The sequence below is a fragment of the Oryctolagus cuniculus genome, chromosome 7 (genome assembly GCF_051225735.1).
Source record: "Oryctolagus cuniculus isolate XC-2025 breed Fujian yellow rabbit chromosome 7, ASM5122573v1, whole genome shotgun sequence".
In the NCBI taxonomy this organism is placed as follows: domain Eukaryota; kingdom Metazoa; phylum Chordata; class Mammalia; order Lagomorpha; family Leporidae; genus Oryctolagus; species Oryctolagus cuniculus.
Window position 1 is genome coordinate 57,944,643 of NC_142873.1, and position 21,338 is coordinate 57,965,980.

The window sequence follows — 21,338 nt, forward strand, 5'->3', positions numbered from 1 at the left end:
AGCACACCTTGGCCACAGATTCCGTGCTGTCTTCTAACATGTTTAATGTTACTGGAAACTTCATTTTGTATGAAACAGGCACAGTGGTTGAGGGGAAAGCACATGGGACCTCTTAGGAGCTGATCTTCCTCAATCCCAGGTTCTTCATTTGCAAAACGAAACTGCAGGGCCCACCTCACAGGGTTGTTGCCAGAACTGGGAGGAAAGGCCGGCGCAGCAGCTCACTAGGCTAATCCTCCACCTGCGGTGCCGGCACCACGGGTTCTAGCCCCGGTTGGGGCACCGGATTCTGTCTCAGTTGCTCCTCTTCCAGTCCAGCTCTCTGCTGTGGCCCGGGAGGGCAGTGGAGGATGGCCTAGGTCCTTGGGCCCTGCACCCGCATGGGAGACCAGGAGGAAGCACCTGGCTCCTGGCTTCGGATCGGTGCAGCGCCGGCTGTAGCGGCCTTTAGGGGAGTGAACCAATGGAAGAAAGACCTTTCTCTCTCTCTCACTGTCCACCCTGGCAAAAAATAAAAATAAAAAGTTAAAAAAAAAAAACTGGGAGGAAAAGCAGAGTCTTGGCAGGCAGCAAGTGCTCAACAGTTGATCTGCGCCTGACTCAGTCTCCCCAGGGCCCATGCAAGTTCTCTGAAGGCAAGGCCCTTAACTCAGACTTTCTGGGTATTTCTCAAGCCTCAGAGCTGCTGATTCTTTAATGTGATCACTTCAACATACACTGGTAACTGGGGCTCTTACGACAGAATCAGGCTATGGACTCAGGCTTCAGATGTCGGCCACTTACTACCTGTGTGACCTCTGGAAAATTACTTACCCTCTCTGAGCCTCAGGCCTCTTATTTACAAAGTCTCCACAGCAGTAAGATCATTCAGGCTCAGCACGCCACTTTTCTTCCCTGTCGCAAACATCCGGGGTCTGCAGAAACAAGGTCTCTACCTTCTCCTGGCCGTCTCTCCACCTCTTACCTGCTCTTCTCTCCGGAATTGTCCTTGATACCTACCATTTGGCCAGGGCCTCGGGCCAGGCTCTGGAAAGTTCCACAAATTCTCCCATCAGAACCACCTCAGGAACCTACCAAGTCGGCTTCACTACCGCTGCCATTTGAGGAGAAAACAGGCCCAGGGGCTTTGCTTACTTCTCCGAGGCCACAGCCTCGCCCTTATCCGGGAGCTTCCCGGGTCCCTGCCGCACCCGCGTCCCTTCAAACGCTGCCCAGCCCCTCGGCTTCCAGTCGCCTCCCAGCGTCTCGGGGCCAGGCCCCCAGGCGGCTCTTCCTTTCTCTTTGGCAGACACTGAAAGGTGACAACGGCATCCGTGTCCCGGACACGAGGTGGCAGCGAGGTCTTCTGATTGGGCCCGAGCGCCTTGGGCGGCTGAGGCGGCGGCGGCCGAGTTCGCGCCACACAGCCGGGGGACACAGCGCGCGGGTCTCGCCGTGCTGCCGGTCACGTGGCGGGGAGGGGGCGCCGGCGCGCGCGGCCGAGCAGGCGGGCGGGAGCGCGCGGCCGCGCGCGTGTGGTGGCGCGAGCCGCAGTGCGTGTGTATGTATGGCGGGGAGGGGGCGGCGGCCGGGCGGCCGGCTCCGCCCCCTGTGCGCATGCTCCGGCCCCGGCGGGTTATAAGGCGGCCGCTCCGGCCCCGCCAGACAAAGTGGTGAGGTGCTACGTGACTCCCGGCCGCGTGGGTGCTCGGAGCGCCGAGCCAGCGAGGCGCGGACGAAGGACGCGCGCTGGAAGCCGGGCCCGCAGAACTCCGGCCCGCCGCGCCGCCTCACGCACACTTGGGAGTCTCGAGCCGCGCGCATAACGGTTAGTGGGTCGCGGCTGGCGGTGCTCGGGGCGGACGCTGCGCTGCTCTGGCTGCTCTGGCTGCTCTGGCTGCCCTGGCGCGGTCCGAGGGGACCCCCGAGGTAGTGGAGCCCTTGGCTGTGCTGGGGAATGGATGCGGCGGGACCGAGGGCATCGTGGCCGCGGGTTTCCGCGTGGTCCCGGAGCGCAGCGTTGATGAAGGAGGGGACCTTGAGGCGCTGGGGACATCTCTGCAGCCGAGCCGCTGGCTTCGTAGTCAGGTGTCGGCCACCAGCCTGGCCGAGGAGTTGGGTCGTGGTGCCAGGTGACCTTGGGGAAGTCGCTTCCCCTCGGATCTTCTGGAGCAGCGCCTCTAGGCTCCTGGAGAGATGCTTTGGTCCGGAAAAGGGACGCCGGGGCCGATTCACGTGGTGCGTCGGGACTCCGGGGCGCCTCCTGCTAGCTGGGAAGGCGCTCGGGCGGGAGTTCCTCTGGAGTCGTGGCATGCCCGCCCCAACCTCCCTGGCCTGCCCTCCGTGTCCCACCTGGTGAGTGGCGGGCGGGGCGCGCGGGACTGCCTCCCCGCCGCCCGGGCGTGCGCGCCTGCCGGGTTTCAGTGGACCTGGCGGAGGGGATGGGCAGCCGGGAGGCTGCGGGAGCCGGTGGGCGCTGCCGGGGTCTTTGTCGTTCAACCTGTGGCCGCCCGCGTGGGCCGCACGGCGCCCTGGGCCCAGGGCCTCAGGCGGCCCTGCTGAGTGGAGTCGGAGGATGGCGTGGCGCCGGCTCAGAGGCACGCTTTGTGTCCCAAGAACATCCTCGTTTCCACGTGCGTTTTCATTTCGTTTCATTGACGTGACATATTTGGTGCGACAGGCAGTTGCTAAATCGAGTGTGCCACTCATCGAAACCAGGAAACAAACGTGTTACTACTTTAGGCTTTCCCTGGGTTTCCAGTGGCTGATTACAAGCCCGGCGGCTGACTGATAATAGTAAAATGTGTTGGTTCAGGCTACTTTATTTACCGTCAGAAGGTCTGGGAAAAAAATTTTTTCCAAAATTACTCCGATTTCGACATTGTGTGAGTCGGTGCCTTGATAAGAGTGTGAGATTAGTGACTCCTGGAATTCCGTGATGGGCTGAACTGCGAGTTGTGTGAGTTTGGAAGAATGTGAGTAGGAATTAAGCCGTAAACCAACACTTAGACCTCAGCTACCAGCCCGTGAGATCAAGCAGAGCTGCCGTATCTTCAGTTTTGTAGCTTGGTGTTAAACAGTATGTATACATGCAAGCTTTATACTACTTTGCCTTCAGATTGCCATAGAAATGATCAAGAATTCAAGACATTCAGCCCTTCAAGTCGGTAATGGGGAAGATTTCTAAATATACAGAAGTAGACTATCCCTGAGTAATTCATTCTGGGTTTAAATAGATGCTGTTGTTTTATTAGATTGCAGTGACCCCTGTTAAATATGGAAGTTAATGTTCTGAGCAGCAGTTTGTGAGGGTTTTACAGCTGAATAGGTTTAAAGATTTAGTTGTAAGCTTAACATAAGAGGCTGTAATGTCCCTAAACAGATTGAGAGGGAAAAAAATCATGCCACCCTAGGATGAGACCATCTGATTGGTGTTCTGTTTTTTTGTCTTTTGCATACTAAGGAATATAATATTAGTTCTGAGATGGAGCTTAAAGACTGGCTCTTCAGCTTCTCTGATTTTTACTTATAATGCAACTGAGGCTGGAGAGGGTAGTGACTTAACACCTTAGGTCTGAAAACTCGCTAGTGATTGGTGGGAATTGTGTGTGTATTCTGGCTTCCATTTTTGTCAGATTGTCACACCTGAATTTTCTCTAAAGTTGTTCATTGTATGCACAAAATTATCTCGGACCGAAAACAGATTTTGAGGTTAATAACTGTTCCTAACACCTGTGCCCTTCGCTCCCATGATGTTTTCAGTTCACTTCATAATATGCATTCCTATGCAGGATTCAGATCCCAGGACAAATGCCCACATGGCTGGCTGTTTCTGTTGCTGATGAGGTCTAGGCAGACGCAACTTGGTTAAGAGGGAAAGAGTCTGGAAAGCTGTGAATGTTATACACTCAGCAATTTATTGGCTGCTGGGCACTATGAAAGGCAGGGTTCCACAGGGAACAAATTCCAGCACTTGTCCTCGTGGAGTTTATAGTCTTAACTGGAGAATAGCTAAATATATAATTCCCACACTCAGTACCAGTACTTCTTATAAACAAGTATTGAGAATTATGATGGCGGGGGCAAGTGTAGGTTCCTACGGGAATGAATGCTGTCGTGTGTAGGTGTGAGAAGAGCCCAACTTAGAAGCAATCTGGGTAGGTCTCTGAGGAAATGCTGCTTGACCTGAGGCTTGAAGGATGACTGGGAGCTAGCTAGGCAGTAGAAAGAGCGTTCAGGACATGGGTGTTGGAGCTGCAGTCAGAGTACAAGGTGCAGTGCAAGACCTGTGAGAATGTCCCCAAAGCTAAAGCAGAGAGAATGGGAAGAGATTCAGATCATGGAGGACATTATAAGTCACTTTAGGAATCCAGAAGGAGTCTAGGTGGAAGGCTTAAAGGAACGCTGTTGTCTTGAAGGCGGGATGGAAAGCAGTTTGAGGATTTTTAACTGGAGCTGGAGATAGCCTGATCAGATTTTGCATTTTAGGATCATCATTCTGTATACAGTGTGGAAAATTGGTTCAAGGAGGCGGTTGGAGTGAGATGAGACCGCAGTGATAGACAAAGTAGACAAGGGGGACGGAAGAGAAGGAGAAACAGGATTTGATGTTCGACCAGATGGGGAAGCCAAAGGGCTGAAGGGTATCAACCAGCTTCCTAGTTTGAGCAAGTGTTTGCTAATTAGGTGGTGCTTGCCTCCATTTAACCAGTGGGGACACCAAGAGGCTGTGTGATTAAACAGGCTGCTCAGCTTGTAAAGCTTGGAGATAAAATTCACAGCCATTTCTGCCCTGTTTTTCTTGGTGACACTGAAAGTGTGTTTTTTAATTTTTTTCAGTTCTAAACAATTTAACAAGGAAAATTCCAAAACACAGTTGAGCTACTGTTTTATCTTTACTGCTACCTATTTTACTCAGCCTCTACTGGATTATTGTAATGCTGGCACTGCAGGCAGCGGCCTTACCCCCTTTGCCACAGCGCAGCCTGCAGTGCCGCCATCCCGTATGGGCACCGGTTTGGGTCCAGCTGTTCCTCTTCCAATCCAGTGCTCTGCTGTGGCCTGGGAAAGCAGTTGAAGGTAGCCCAAACCCTTGGGCCCCTGCACCCTTGTTGGGAGACTCAGAAGAAGCTCCTGGCTTCTGGCCATTGCAGCCATTTGGGGAGTGAACCAGAGGATGGAAGATATCTCTCTTCCTCTGCCTTTGTCTTTCTGTAATTCTGCCTTTCAAATAAATAAATGAATCTTAAAAAAAAAAAAGGTACAACTCTTAAGTCATAATTACAGCTGCTGTTATCTTACCTTAAAATTAACATCACCAAATATCCAGTCAGTATTTAAATTTTTCTAATTTTTTTTTAATAATTGGTTGGTTTCACTTGGGATCTAAAGACATATTACATTTGAATAGTATGTATCTTCAGTCTTTCAATCTATAGATTCTTCCTGTCCCCTTTCTCTTAACTTTCCTTGTAATTTATTTGTTGAGAGAACCAGGTCATTTTTCCTAGTTTCCTTCATTCTGGATTTTGATGGATGTATCTCTCTGGTGTTCTGTCTTTCTGTCTTGATTTTATTTATTTGAGAGGTGGAAATACAGAGGGAGAAAGAGAGAAAGGTCGTCCATCTGCTGGTTCACTGCCCAATGGCCACAGTGTCCAGAGCCTCCTCCTGGTCTCCCACGTGGGTACAGCGGCCCAAGGACTTGGGCCATCCTCTGTTGCTTTCCCAGCAGAGAGCTGGATCAGAAGAGGAGCAGCTGGGACTAGAACCTGTGGCTGTATGGGATGCTGCAGGAGGGTTAACCCGCTGCACCACGGCACCATCCCTCCTCTGGTGTGGTTTTAACATGTCCATCTATCCTTTGTATTTCCTAATTAAATTAGGTGGCTAGATTGGGGACTTTCTGACAGCTCAGATGGGTTCAGGTTTGATTTCTAGGTGGAGGACTGGGAAGAGAGGACAAGTCTAATTCCAAGGTAGTGGTCTGTACTTGTATCTGGCAGCATCTGATGTTTAGTTGTCCATTCTGCTGTAATAACAGCCTGTTTCCTTAATTCAGTAGTGGTTTGCAAATAGCGGTAATTTGTACCTTTAATTCCACCATTCCTTCTTAATTTATTTACTAGAATGCCTCTGTACAAAGAAGCACAGTTTGAATAGGAATGGCAAATCAGAGTTTGTGTGTTTTAATTCAATAATGGGCTACAACTAGTCCTTGCTTTTTTGCAGAAATGTATTTAAATGTATCAAGTTACTTAAACAAAAAAATGTTTTGTTTTTTTTTAGCACTTGATGTTAGCTTTTCAAGTGGACCTTAGTATTTGGAATATTTAAATATTCTGTTCTTAAATTGATGGGCTTCCTCTTGGTCTTTGTTGCCCCTTTGTTGGAGAGCTTATCTGTTCCTACAGCTTTCTGAGGAACACTTGGTAGACTTGCTACGAAGTCTGAATCTAGCTGTAATCAGATTCCAGATTTTAGGTTCCTTGAGGACAGGGGTTGCCTACTCTTAAGATGATTTGCTATTCTGGTCATCTCCTGGACGTTTCATACTTAATTTGGTGCTTAAAGCTCACCATCTTTGTTCTCAACTTCCCTTCATCACCCAGACCTGGTCTAATAACTACCATTCTTCCAGGTAACCAGGCTTAAATTCTGAGTCCTGTTAGTAGCTCCCCTGGTGGGCCCCTTGCCCTGCTGGCTGCAGTTAGGTGCTAATTCCTTTCCCCCTTTGTTGTCTCTTGCATTCCATCCCCCACCCCCACTGCTTTTTCTTTTGTATTGTGGTTACCTAGCTTCCGCAGCAGCCACGACGCGTGCAAGCAGCTTACCTTATACCTTCCAGCACTGTCACACCACCCCTTCTCCAGTCTGCCCTACCATGTGCTGCCATTTCCTGGTGATGTCATAGCTGTAATCAGAAATATCACAGGGCTCTCCAGGGCCAACCAAAATAAGTATCTGTCTTTATAGAAGTAAGTCTTCTACAGTGTATTGCTCTGAGTTACCATTTTGAGTTCAAATGTTACTCTTTCTTGAGATTGCTCTGACAAACGGACATTTTCTTCCCTATATATATATATTTTTTTTTTCTTTTGGGGCAGTAGGTCATAGGAGATTTCATAATGACTCTGGCAGAGCGACTAAAGTAGGTGACGGGTTTGAGCCCTAGTACCCTTAAGAAAAGGGATTAAAACAGTGAACAGCCTCCTTAGGATTAGGGTCTTCCAGGATCCCAGTACCCACAATGACAGGATGGATTCACAACCACCACAACTGTGAGACCAGCAGTGACTATTTATATTGCAGTAGGATCCAGTCTGTTTGTTGTCCACACTACCCTAATGCTAGTCACAAGAACTCATAATATTATTGAATCTGATGTGATTACAGAAACAGCCTTCATACAAGGGAGAAATTCCTCAAATAGTGCTGGTATTGTGAACTGCATATTTGATCGTTGGTCGAAAGATGCCTTCTGCGATTTGCTCTTCCTGTAAATCCTCTCAAGACTTGAATGAATACCGAGGACACTGCCCTGCTGTGTTAGACTGCTTTGGAGAGTAGCAGTGACTATAAGTTGCCTTTATTGGGTTTTGAGTTTTTACTTTTAACTTTTTCTTCTGTTTCTCCTATCAGAGGCTTTTAACTTGGGGGTCTGCAGGTTGACCCCCAAAGTGCATGGAATTCAGAGAGTCAGTAAACTTGTTTGGAGGGAAAAAATTAAATTTCTGAATTAATCTGTAACTAAAATTCGGAATTTTACGGAAGCTGTGAATGTAGGCAACAAAATATTGCATTATCAGTACCTGTGACTTTGTTATTAATAGAAATTACTATTTCACATTATAATACAGTTATAATTATCTTAAAATTGCAAGCTCATCATTACTTCAAAAGTATTGTAGTTATACTCATTGTTAGCTATTATTTTTAAAAAGCACATTATTGTATCCAATTAAAAACATTTGACACAGTCTACCTTTGCATTTTATTTTGCGCATTTAAATGCATTACTGTGACAAGGGTTCCATAGGCTTTGCCCAACTGCTAGGAGAATCTGGCACTAAAAGCTGCAGTTAAGGGATCTCCTATGCCTGGCTCATTCTGTCCCCATGTGAGAGTGAAGTAACCAGAGCCTTTGAGGCAGCACAGCACTCAGATCACAGCATCACAGGTTAAGTAAAGTCTTTGGCTGGTGACTTACTTTTGTTTACTAATTACCATAAGCTGACCTCACAAATGAGAGGGAACAAAATGCTTAAGTATATGCTAAGGGAGAACAAAATTACTTTCACAAATGTAGGCAGTATAGTGTCCTTTTGTGCTCAGGAAGTATATTTGTGTTTCCGAAGGAGTCTGTTAAATAGCCTTAAGTTGAGTGGAGAAGTGGGTGTCTTCATGAACTTGAGCGATTCACTTGCTCCATTTTGGGTATATTCACATCAACCAATGTACTTAGTTGCTTCAAGTCTTGTCAAGTGGCTCACTGTTTTAGTGCAGGCCTTTGTTTTGCTCAAGTAGAGAGCCCCTAACCAAGTCTGTGAAGCACAGTTTTGAAATTTCTGCTTTGCAGATTCAAAGTGCACATCCTCACTTGTGGTTGTATAGTGCCACTGTTAGCAATAAAACTACTTGATGGAGTTGTTGGAAGGGGAGTGGTTTAACAGTTAAAGTTCTTTCCAGGAAAAAGACACTTATTTAAAAATTGTGTATTTCTACTAAAAATATCAGTTATCTTTTTTTTTTTTTTTTTAAGATTTATTTATTTAAGGCCAGCGTCACGGCTCACTTGGCTAATTTTCCGCCTGCGGCGCCGGCACACCGGGTTCTAGTCCTGGTTGGGGCGCCAGATTCTGTCCCGGTTGCCCCTCTTCCAGGCCAGCTGTGGCCCGGGAGTGCAGTGGAGGATGGCCCAAGTGCTTGGGCCCTGCACCCGCATGGCAGACCAGGAGGAAGCATATGGCACCTGGCTTCGGATTGGTGCGGCGGCCACTTGGGGGGTGAACCAATGGAAAAGGAAGACCTTTCTCTGTCTCTTTCTCTCAGTATCTAACACTGCCTGTCAAAAAATAGAGAGAGAGAAAAAAAGATTTATTTGTTTGTTTGAAAGTCAGAGTTACACAGAGAGGGGAGAGGCAGAGACAGAGACAGAGACAGAGAGAGGCCTTCTATCTGATGGTTCACTCCCCAGTTGGCCGCAACAGTCAGAGCTGTGCTGATCCGAAGCTAGGAGCTTCTTCCAGGTCTCCCATGCAGGTGCAGGGGCCCAAAGACTTGGGCCATCCTCTACTGCTTTCCCAGGCCATAGCGGAAACCTGGATTGGAAGTGGAGCTGCTGGGACTTGAACCGCTGCCCATATGGGATGCCAGCACTTCAGGCCAGGGCATTAACCCACTGTGCCACAGCACTGGCCCCACCAACACTTATCTTAATGGCGCTGCAGCTCAACAGGCTAATTCTCTGCCTGCAGCGCCAGCACACCGGGTTCTAGTCCCGGTCGGGACACCGGATTCTGTCCCGGTTGCCCCTCTTCCAGGCCAGCTCTCTGCTGTGGCCAGGGAGTGCAGTGGAGGATGGCGCAAGTGCTTGGGCCCTGCACCCGCATGGGAGACCAGGAGAAGCGCCTGGCTCCTGCCTTCGGATCAGCGCAGTGCGCCGGCCGTGGCAGCCATTGGAGGGTGAACCAACAGAAAAAGAAAACCTTTCTCTCTGTCTCTCTCTCTCACTGTCCACTCTGCCTGTCAAAAAAACAAACAAACAAAACAAAAAAAAAACACGAAGTTTTACTGTATTATATTTGGAGGTAATAATGCTTTTTAAAATATATCTTTGGTGTGTATGAATGGATATAACATCCAACTTCCCTTTCTTCATAATGGTCACATTGTCAACATAGACAACAGCCAGTTTTTCAGTCTGTAAAAAGGCAAAAGTAAAGCATTAAAGAAGGCAGATTTTGCTGGAATAGTAATTTACCTAGCAAGTGAGGCTGGTCAGACAAGTTCTGTATGACAAAAGTTGTTTTTAACAAATTTTTTAATTTAAAAAAGAAACTTTTCTACCTCTCTGACTGTAGAGGGCACTAGGCCCAAAAATCCTATTATCACTGAAGAATCTTGGTTATTTCTTTTTTACACCCCCCTCCCCAGGTTTCACAGTTTTCTCTACTTCTCAAAAACCGAGGAAATCAGATTTTTCAAACTTCATCTAATGTTAACATTTGGTCATGAGGGGTTGGTGTTAATATTTCAAAAGTAGAAAGATAGCCTTTCATTAGATCAGGAAACATATAACTAAAAATAGTAGGGAAGTTTTTAAAAAAAAATAGCAGCTTATTATTTAGAGTTTTCAAAGTGCTACCCAGGGAGCATTGAGTAAGATGTCACAGGGAGAAGTAACTGCATAAGCAAAGGTGACTTCAGAAAATCAGTAACCTGGGTGTTGGATGAAATTAGAATTGGGAAAGTCACTAGTTAATGAAAAGTTATAGGGGCCAGCGCTGTGGCGCAGCAGGTTAAAAGCCCTGGCCTGAAGTGCTGGCATCCCATATGGGCGCCAGTTCTAGTCCCGGATGCTCCACTTCCCTTCCAGCTCCCTGCTAATGCATCTGGCGAAGCAGCAGAAAATGGTCCAAGTCCTTGGGCCCCTGCACCCACGTAGGAGACCTGGAAGAAACTCCTGTCTCCTGGCTTCAGATCAGCACAGCTCCAGCCATTGCAGCCATCTGGGGAATGAACCAGCGGATGGAAGATCTCTCTCTCTCTCTCTGTCTCCACCTCTTTCTGGAACTCTGTCTTTCAAATAAAAAATAAAATAAATCTTTTTTAAAAAATGAAAAGTTATTTCATTTCTGCAAATTACCAAATGGTTCTATGTGTTGTGTCAATTTGTAGATTTAGACCAAACTTAGACTATCTTTTGCCTCTGTTTGACTTGGTCTTTAATGTGTCCTGGCCGGCGCCGCGGCTCACTAGGCTAATCCTCCGCCTGCGGCGCCGGCACACCAGGTTCTAGTCCCGGTCGGGGCTCCGGATTCTGTCCCGGTTGCCCCTCTTCCAGGCCAGCTCTCTGCTATGGCCTGGGAGTGCAGTGGAGGATGGCCCAAGTCCCTGGGCCCTGCACCCCATGAGAGACCAGGATAAGTACCTGGCTCCTGCCATCAGATCAGCGCGGTGTGCCGGCTGCAGTGCGCCGGCCGCGGCGGCCATTGGAGGGTGAACCAATGGCAAAGGAAGACCTTTCTCTCTGTCTCTCTCTCACTGTCAACTCTGCCTGTCAAAAAAAACAAAAACAAAAAAAAACAAAACTAATGTGTCCTAAAACATCCCTTTGATGACCTAAGTGGCCTTTTCTCCCCAGGGAGTCTGCAGTTGACTTTCTCCTCCCATCCTTGCCCATTCATTATGTACTGTGTATGCATTCTTAAAAAGCCCCCTTTCTTTCTTTTTTTTAGATTTTATTTATTTGAAAGAATTACAGGGAGAAAGAGAGATCAACTGATTGTGATCTTCTGTCTGCTGGTTCACTCCCAGATGGCCACAACAGCCAGGGCTAGGCCAGGGCAAAGCCAGGAGCCAGGAGCTTCATCCAGTCTCCCACATGGGTGGCAGGACACCATCTTCTACTGCTTTCTCAGGCCATTAGCAGGGAGCTGGATCAAAAGTGGAGCAGCTGTACCACAATGTCAGCCCCTAAAAGTTCCTTTTCTTGTTTCCTCTTCTGACTGTTTAAAGTGGTGAGACTTATTAGACTATCTCTTCTTTTTCCCATAACTTTCCTCTGGTTTATAAGACAAAAGGTCTCAATCTCTGCTAGTAAGTACGAGAAATCTACTCTCAAGAAAAAAACTTGTAAGTGTGCCTTTTATTTGTGATTGCCGTAATAAAGAATTGGTTCTACTGTTAAAGCTTTGAAATATCCATGGAAGTTATTCACTATTCTCCAGGCATCCTCATTTGCTTCCTTATCCCCATAAGTGGGTGCACTTACTTATGCTTTAGCTCTAATAAAGAGACCTAATGTGACTTGATCTCACGTGTTTTGTTTTAGTTACTCTGCTGGGTTTTTTTGTTTTTGTTTTTTGACAGGCAGAGTGGACAGTGAGAGAGAGAGACAGAGAGAAAGGTCTTCCTTTGCCGTTGGTTCACCCTCCAATGGCCGCCGCAGCCGGCGCGCTGCAGCAGGCGCACCGCACTGATCCAAAGGCAGGAGCCAGGTGCTTCTCCTGGTCTCCCATGGGGTGCAGGGCCCAAGCACTTGGGCCATCCTCCACTGCACTCCCTGGCCACAGCAGAGAGCTGGCCTGGAAGAGGGGCAACCGGGACAGAATCTGGCACCCCGACCAGGACTAGAACCCCGTGTGCCAGCGCCGCAGGCAGAGGATTAGCCTAGTGAGCCACGGCGCCGGCCATACTCTGCTGTTTTCTATAATATAATATAGGCATACAGTGTTTTAATTTATCTGTTGTGTTAGTTCGAGGAGTATCCTGGGTGCTTGAGGTAGGAAAATGCTCTGAAAGTCAGGGATTTGCAGTGAAAAGTAAAAATGAACTTGCTATTGCTTTTAATTAAGTATCTGAATTTACCCAAATCCTACTATGCAACCCTAAGTAACTCTCATTCCTGTAATAGTAGAGGGTTTGCCAATTTTTTATTCGTCTGGTAAGTTTAATACTTGGTAAAGTTTTAATGTAGATATTGGTTATTATCTTTCTTTAAAACCCCACCAGTGGGGCCGGTGCTGTGGCCTAACTGGTAAAGCCACTGCCTGCAGTGCCAGCATCCCATATGGACACCGGTTCTTATCCTGGCTGCTCCAGTTCCAATCCAGCTTTCCGCTATGGCCTGAGAAAGCAGTGGAGGATGGCCCAAGTGCTTGGGCCCTGCACCCACATGGGAGACCAGGAGGAAGCACTTGGCCCGGCTTCAGATCAGCGCAGTGTGGCGGCCATTTAGGGGTGAACCAACGGAAGAAGGAAGACCCTTCTCTCTGTCTCTCTCTCACTGTCCACTCTTGCCTGTCCAAAAAAAAAAAAAAAAAATTCTATAAAAGAGTGAAAAAACACACCCTTTGTTAACATTGTAACAGGAAGTAGAACTTGATAGAATCTTAAGGATAAATTGGCAATAACCTTAGAATTTCACAGACATTTGTGTCTAAAAAATTAATCTAAATTTCTTTCTTTCTTAAGGATTTGTTTTATCTGTTTGAAAAAGTTACAGAGAAAGAGGGAGAGACAGAGAGGTCTTCCATCTGCTGGTTTACTCCTCAAATGGCTGCAACAGCTGAGCCTGGGCCAGGCTTAAATAAGCAAGGAGCTGGGAGCTTCATCTGGGTCTCCCACGCGGGTGCAGTGACCCAAAAACTTGCGCCATCCTACGCTGCTTTCCCAGGCACATTAGCAGGGAGCTGGATTGGAAGTGGAGCAGGTGGAACTTGAGCAGGCGCTTTACCCACTGCGCCACTATGCCGGCCCCATTAATTAAATGTCTAGCTCATCACCCTGTTTGTAGGAAGGGAGGAAAGTAACAACAAGTGTGCAGCAGTATTAATTTTTTTTTTCATTTGACAGAGAGACCAAGAGAAAGGTCTTCCTTCCGTTGGTTCACCCCTCAAATGGCCGCTACAGCCAGAGCTATGCTGATCTGAAGCCAGGAGCCAGGTGCTTCCTCCTGGTCTCCCATGTGGGTGCAGGGCCCAAGCACTTGGGCCATCCTCCACTGCCCTCCCGGGCCACAGCAGAGAGCTGGACTGGAAGAGGAGCAACTGGGACCAGAACCCGGCGCCCATACGGGATGCCAGTGCTGCAGGTGTAGGATTAACCAGATGAGCCATGGCGCTGGCCCCCAGCAGTGTTAATTTTTTAAAGTATGGTTCATCCAGAGAGTAGAATACTAACCATTCAAAAATAAATCATAGAACTAGACACAAAAACAAGTATTTCCAATTTTAAATCGAAAACACAGTCAATAAAGCAGCATGTAATGCAATGGCATTTATGTTTATGCATAACTCTTAGAAGGAAGTTTAAGAGAATTTCAACCAAAATGTGAATAACTTACAAGGATGGTAGAATGAACAAATTTTCTATTCACCCATGTATATCTTCTAATTTCTCTATGATCAATATGTATAATTTGTGCTGTTAAAACCTATGGAAAAGTGAATATTGTTTCCCCTTCCAACCCATAACAATGTATTGTGTGTACTTATCAGTGTTAGTTTACTTACCTGTTTATTTTTTCTTTTCCCAAGAATCTAAGCCTCATGAGGGCAGGGACCATGCTTGTTTTACTGCTTTCATTCCAGACACTCAAAATTTGTTGAATGAATGGCAGAAAAGTTCTGTGTGTATCCCAATAAAACTTTTTTTTAAAAGATTTATTTATTTGAAAGGCGGGAGTTAAAAAGGCAGAGGCAGAGAGAGAAAGATCCAATCCACCTTCCATCCGCTGGTTCACTCCCCAGATCGCTGTAACGGCCGGAACTGCACCGATTAGAAGCCAAGAGCAGGGGCTTCTTCCTGGTCTCCCATGCAGGTGCAGGGGCCCAAGCATTTGGACTATCCTCCAGTGCTTTCCTGTGCCATAGCTGAGAGCTGGATCGGAAGAGGAGTAGCCAGGACTCAAACCAGCGCGTATATGGAATGCTGGCACTGCAGGCTGCATCTTTACCCACTACGCCACAGCACCAGCCCCTGATAAAATAAAAAATGAAGGGCTGGTGCTGTGGCTAGTGGGCTATAAGCCTTTACCTGCAGCGCCAGCGACCCATATGGACACTGGATCCGGTTCCAGCTCCTTTCCGATCCGGCTCTCCTCTATGGCCTGGGAAAACAGTGGAGGATGGCCCAAGTGCTTGGGCCCTTGCACCCAGGTGGGAGACCTGGATGAAGATCCTGGCTCCTGGCTTCAGAACAGTGCAGCTCCGGCAGATTCGGCCATTTGGGGAGTGAACCAGCGCATGGAAGATCTTTCTCTCCATCTCTCTCTCTGTAACTCTGCGTCTCAAATAAGTAAAATAAAAACCTTAAAACTTATAAAACATGATTATACAGTTCTGTGATGTGTAATCTTTAATATGATAATTGCAAAAGCAACCAGATGAAATTCGTTAATTTAGGATTATGACAGTATAATTTTGGCTGTCATAATTCTAAAATCGTGCTCTTTTATCCATCTTTGTTAGCTAACAAATACGTATATGTATACCTATGCATTAATAAAAACTAACCCTTGTTCTTTGGGATTATGGGGCTTACAAAGAAAGATTCCACAGTTTGTGCTTGATTAGTAGAAAGGGTGAAATGGCCAAGGCATGTTTTAGACAAAACCAGAGAATTAAACTGCTACTATGAAACTATTACATGCTACCTTGGATGTTTTATTTAACTGATATTGAGTTTATTGTGAAGTGTTTCGTGCTATGTCCGGACCCTTAAAAGTACTTTACTTATTGCTAGAAATGACAAATTACTAACTTGGATTTCATTGTTATTTTGTTCTCTTGTTTTGCCATTTGTTAGTTGCAGTAAAGTTTTTTGAAACCTTTTATAGTAACCATTTTAGTAGCTATTTCACAATTTTCCATGCATGAGCTTGAATTTTTTTTTTTTTTTTTTTTTTTTTTTGGACAGGCAGAGTGGACAATGAGAGAGAGAGACAGAGAGAAAGGTCTTCCTTTTGCCGTTGGTTCACCCTCCAGTGGCTGCCGCGGCCGGCGCGCTGCGGCCAGCGCACCGCGCTGATCCGGTGGCAGGAGCCAGGAGCCAGGTGCTTTTCCTGGTCTCCCATGGGGTGCAGGGCCCAAGCACCTGGGCCATCCTCCACTGCACTCCCTGGCCACAGCAGAGGGCTGGCCTGGAAGAGGGGCAACCGGGACAGAATCCGGCGCCCCGACCGGGACTAGAACCCGGTGTGCCGGCGCCGCTAGGCGGAGGATTAGCCTAGTGAGCCGCGGCGCCGGCCTATGAGCTTGAATTTGAATTATTAAAGAGAGGTTTTTTGTTGTTGTGTGTGTTGTTTTGTGTTTTTTTTTTGTTTTTTGTTTTTTTTTTTTTTTTTTGTTTTGGACAGGTAGTTATAGACAGTGAGAGAGACAGAGAGAAAGGTCTTCCTTCCATTAATTCACTCCCCAAATGGCCACTATGGCCGGTGCTGCGCCAATCCAAAGCCAGGAGCCAGGTGCTTCTTCCTGGTCTCCCATGTGAGTGCAGGGGCCCAAGCACTTGTGCCATCCTCCACTGCCCTCCCGGGCCACAGCAGAGAGCTGGACTGGAAGAGGAGCAACCGGGACTAGAACCTGGCGCCCACAAGGGATGCCGGCGCTGCAGGCGAAGGATTAGCCAAGTGAGCCACAGTGCAGGCCTAAAGGGAGATTTTTTAAATTGGAGTTTGTTTGTGCTTATAGTTTGCAAATCAGATTTAAAAAGTAAGTAGAAGTTTTTCTTATTTATTTATTTGAAAGGAAGAGAGAGGGAAAAACAGAGAAAAACAGATATCTTCCTTGTGCTGGTTCATTCCCCAAATGGCTTAAAAAAAAACAGTTCTGGGCCAGGTCCAAGCCAAGAACCAGGAACTCCATCCTGATCTCCCACATAATGGCAGGATCCAAGTACTGGGCCATGTTCTGCAGCCTTCCTAGGCCTTTCAGCAGGAAACTGGTTTGGAAGTAGAGCAGCTGGGACCCAAGCTGGCACTCTGATGTGGGATATCCACTTTACAAGTAGCAGCTTAACTCCTGCACCACGATGCTGGGCCTGGAATGCTTACTTTTGAAAGACTGTACTAAAGGGGGGGGGGGGGGAGGAGGAGATAAATAAAAAATTAAAATTAACCCTCAATAAAGAAACTAGAACCCACATTTCAGAGTTTCTACATGTTACTGAAGCCCCTCCCTACACCCTCTTTGTATGAAATCATGCTTACATGGGTGATCAGCTGCCATAGGTCAATAAAGTTTTTCAAGGATAACTAAGTATTTGCTGCAGCTTCAGGTTATGAAAATGACTTTGGCTGAGAATGGCAAAATAAGTTGATATACACACACATTGTATACTTACATTCACTTACCTTTAAATTTGCCTGCTGGTTTGTCCATTTGCAGGTATGATCAGTTTCTTCAGCTCTACTTTAATCTTCCTCCTTTCTAAAACAACCACAAAAGTAGGATTGACATTTGTAAAATTAAGCCCATGATAGGAGCCTCATGGGGGTTTTGTCGAGTATTACACTAAAGCCAAGGTAAATTCATTGGAATTGTACACCAGTATAGGCCTCGTAGAGTGGAAATACATGGTGAAAGTAGATTCTTCTTTGGGTGTACTGTATTTTAATGAAATTGAATTGAAATTTCAACTTGAAAACCAAAAACATTTTTTTGTCATTCATTGAAATAACTTTACCTGGCTTTGTTCATGGTACAGCAGAAGTAGCTCTAATTACTGATTAGGTAAAATATTGATTGCCAGGAAGCCTTGTGACATTTTGCCAAACAATCCAGAAATATTAATAATACATGTCATTTGGCACTAAATTTCCTTCTCTAAAAATCTTTCTTAAGACCAGATGTGTGTGTCCAATGCCTCCATGTTACTTGCAACTTTGTGTTTCTGCTTTTTCAAAAAACTTCAGCCTTGAGGGTGTGCTGAGCTGAGCAAGTCTAGTTGGACTAGCATTGGACAAAGATCCTTCCTAGAAAGTCATTGGGAAGGGAGCAAAGTGTCATCCTTGAACAGTCTGTAAGTGGACTGCAGTGGACAGAGAGGAGTCAGGGAACCAGGCGTTTTAATTGTTTATCCTGGAGACACCTTCCTCTTCAGTCTCCCCTTGTGTCTTAGGTGGGGAAAGGGCTCTGAGACTTGGTGAATGCTTTGCATTTCATCAAGTATTCTTTAGCATTTATTTGATACATTTGCTTGAAACTGAGCAGGCCTTTTGTAGTTCACAGTGCAGTTGCTTATCTGTTTGTAGTACTCTAGGCTCCTGACAAGGATGCATACGTTGTGAGCGACTTGTTGGGAAAAACTTTAAACAAATCGCTGGTTTGAGGTGGCGAGTGCTAAGAATACATGGGCTGTTTAGAACTATGAGAAAATGTGAGGGCTATGAGGAAGAAACCTGATAAGCCAAAGGACTCTTAAAGGGAAGCAAATTTATTTTGTTCTATAATAAAATTGTTACTGAGGTGGGGATCGTACATCCCCTGGTTCACTTGCCAAATAGCTCCAACAGCTGGGGCTGGGCTAGGTTGAAGCCAGGAGCCAAGAGCTTCATCAAGATCTCCTGCATGGGTGGCAGTGGCCCAAGTACCTGGGCCATTTTCTGCTTCTTTCCCAGGCACATTAGCAGGGAGCTGGATTGGAAGCAGAGCAGCTATGTTCCAATGTGGGATGCTGGTGTCTCAGGCAGTGCTTTAACCTGCTGTGCCACAGTGCCAGCCCCCTTACACACAATTTTATAAAAGTATAAAAGATATGTAGTTTAAGTAGAACTTAAATCACTTATAATTCTACACAATGTTCTACTACCCTTTTCCTAATGCATCCATTTTTTTCTATAATTAACACATCCCTGTTGCACATTAAGGGTAGGCATTTGGCTTACTGATTAAGCTGCAGGTTTGGACACCACACCCCATGTTGCAGTGCCTGGGTTCAAGTCCTTGCTCCTCCTGGACCTAGTCTTCCTGCTAATGTATGCTCTGGGAAGCAGTAAGTGATGGCCCAAGTAATGGGGTTTCAGTTCACCTATATTGGGAGACTCAGATTTGAGTTCAGGGATCCTAGCTTCTGCCTGGCCCAGCCCTGGCTGTTCAGGGTAGTTGAAGAGTGAACCTGTCTCTGATGCTCTGCCTTTGAAATAAAAAAGTAAATAAATCCTTATAAAAAAGCTGACAGCTACAGTGAACAGCATAACTAAGAGCAATTCATAATTTTATGAATTTCTCAGTATATTTCTAATATTTTTCTCCCATGATCTTTGGCTACATACTGTCATTTCAAACTGATTTATTAAGGAATAATTGATGTAGAAAAAAGTGTAGATGTTTAATGTATACAACTCGATGAGTGTGGAGACAAGGATAACCCTGCAGTCATCAGCACTATCAATGCTGTAAACTTACCCCTCTAAGCTAAGCGCTTCCTCCTGCCTCTTTTGTTTATCTGGGAAGTTTGTTTTGCTTTGTTGTGTGTGTATGTGTGTTAAGAGGACCTAACATAGGTCTGCACTTAGCAAATGAAATATTCAATACAATATTGTTGATCATAGGCCCAACACTTCCCCTTCTCTGCCCCCAATCCACATCAAGCAATCACCATTCTAGGGTCGCTTCTGTTACTATTTTAAGTGAGTAACATTGTCTGACCATGTAAAAATTCTTTACAAAATTGGGACTAGCGTTGTGATACAGTGGATTTGGGCCACTGCCTAAGACACCGGCTTCCCATATTGGGAGTGTTGAGGTTTGAGATCTAGCTACTGTACTTCTAGTCAGCTTTGTGCTAATGCATGTGGGAAGGCAGCAGAAGATGGCCTGCCTGCTTGGTCCCCCACTACCTGTGTGGGAAACCAGGGTGGAGTTCTTGGCTCCTAGCTTCAACCTCGCCCAGCCCAGTCTTATGTGAGGGAGTGAAGAGCATAAGCTCTCTCTTCTTTTTCTTTCTCTATCCCTCCCTCTGTGTCATTCTGCCTTTCAAGTAAATACATCTTTTTTTTTTTTTTTTTTTTTTTTTTTTACAGGCAGAGTGGACAGTGAGAGAGAGAAACAGAGAGAAAGGTCTTCCTTTGCCATTGGTTCACCCTCCAATGGCCGCCGCGGCCAGCGCACCGCGCTGATCCGAAGGCAGGAGCCAGGTGCTTCTCCTGGTCTCCCATGGGGTGCAGGGCCCAAGCACTTGGGCCATCCTCCACTGCACTCCCTGGCCACAGCAGAGAGCTGGCCTGGAAGAGGGGCAACCGGGACAGAATCCAGTGCCCCGACCAGGACTAGAACCCGGTGTGCCGGCGCCGCAAGGCGGAGGATTAGCCTATTGAGCCACAGCATCGGCTGAAGTAAATAAATAAATCTTTAAAAAGAAAAACTCCAGAAACTATTGACTGAAATGTTGAATTTTTTATGGAGTGTAAGTTGGAAGCAAGATCTAGGATCAGTTTCCATATATTCAGGAAGACCTACAATCTTTTTTAAGCAATTTAGCTAGCAAGTTACTAATTTCTCTTTTTTTAAAAAATTTGTTTATTTGAAAGTTAGTTACACAGAGAGAGGAGAGGCAGTGGCGGGGTGGGGGGTCTTCCAACCCGATGGTTCACTCCCCAGTTGGCCACAACGGCCGGAGCTACGCCAATCCAAAGCCAGGAGCCAGGAGCTTCTTCTGGGTCTCCCACGAGGGTACAGGGGCCCAAGCACTTGGGCTGTCTTCTATTACTATCCCAGGCCGTAGCAGAGAGTTGTATCGGAAGAGGGGCACCTGGGACTAGAACCGGCGCCCATATAGGATGCCAGCACTTCAGGCCAGGGCATTAACCCACTGCGCCACAGCGCCAGCCCTACTAATATAGAAAATGCCCATTATTAAAAAACTATGCTTTCATTTCAAAGTTTTTTGCACCAAAATTAACTTACCTTTTAGTTCCATTTTTCCACAAACTAAAAAGTCCCCTCACTCATTTAACTACTTGTCATGTGGATAGGATTTTCCCTGAATGTTGGAGTTAGATACACAGGCAGTTGGAAATTTGGAGAGAGAGATTTTCAATTTTTTTAGGTTCTGTATATGCAGCTTGCTTAAAAACTGCATTTCACAATCACTGAGTGTTTGGTTAGCCGAGTCCACTAGTTTTATTCTACTCTCACTGATGTTTTCTGTTTGATTTTTTTTGTTTTTTGGTTGGTTAGTTTCTTCACTCTGTTAAGTTTCAGAGTGGAAAAGAAGGTGAGGTTTCCTAGCCCTTGAATCTTGGAAGTTAATTTGGGGCTGGTAGTTCTGCGAGCCATGGACTTGAATTGGGCCAGTTACAAAGAGCTGGAGGCTTGCAAGGTCAGCAGTCTTTCAGTGAGTCCTCCTCTTGGGGTTTGAATGTCTCCATGTGACTGTGAAACCTGAAAGTAATTTACCTTTAGTAACAAATTCTCTGAAGATTATTGGTTTTAGATACTTTCTGCCTCTTAATTCACAAACTTGGCCATTGTCATTTTAAGAAATGACAGTGGCTTTGTTTTAAATGTTGATGGAGAAAGTAAACTCTGAACATAATGAAGACTGTCTCCAAGGGCTTCTGTAGTCCCTCTTTTCTGGGGTAGGGGGGGGGCATGGGAATAGGAAGCACAACTTTGGCTTATAGGGAGAGGTAG

The 21,338-nt window shown here is 46.4% G+C and overlaps 1 protein-coding gene and 1 long non-coding RNA gene across 4 annotated transcripts in view; one reads left to right on the forward strand and one right to left on the reverse strand.

Annotated features, from left to right (window-relative positions):
* Positions 1-21,338, forward strand: part of SLC16A1 (solute carrier family 16 member 1) — a 64,578-nt gene that overhangs the window by 20,442 nt on the left and 22,798 nt on the right. The window contains exon 1 of one of the 3 annotated variants that reach the window (XM_070077853.2): positions 1,647-1,807. The exons of 1 other annotated variant lie outside the window; for it this stretch is intronic. The gene's annotated coding sequence lies outside the window, so the exon portion shown is untranslated. Of the gene's footprint in view, positions 1-1,646; positions 1,808-2,113; positions 2,335-21,338 lie in introns of those variants that run through there. One more of the 3 variants, XM_051856152.3, reaches the window with a different exon arrangement.
* On the reverse strand, positions 20-1,216 carry LOC149125584 (uncharacterized). Its single transcript, XR_016210745.1, has 3 exons — positions 1,000-1,216; positions 814-914; positions 20-501 (listed from the first exon to the last, which is right to left on the reverse strand). It is a non-coding gene; the product is annotated as an uncharacterized LOC149125584 (long non-coding RNA).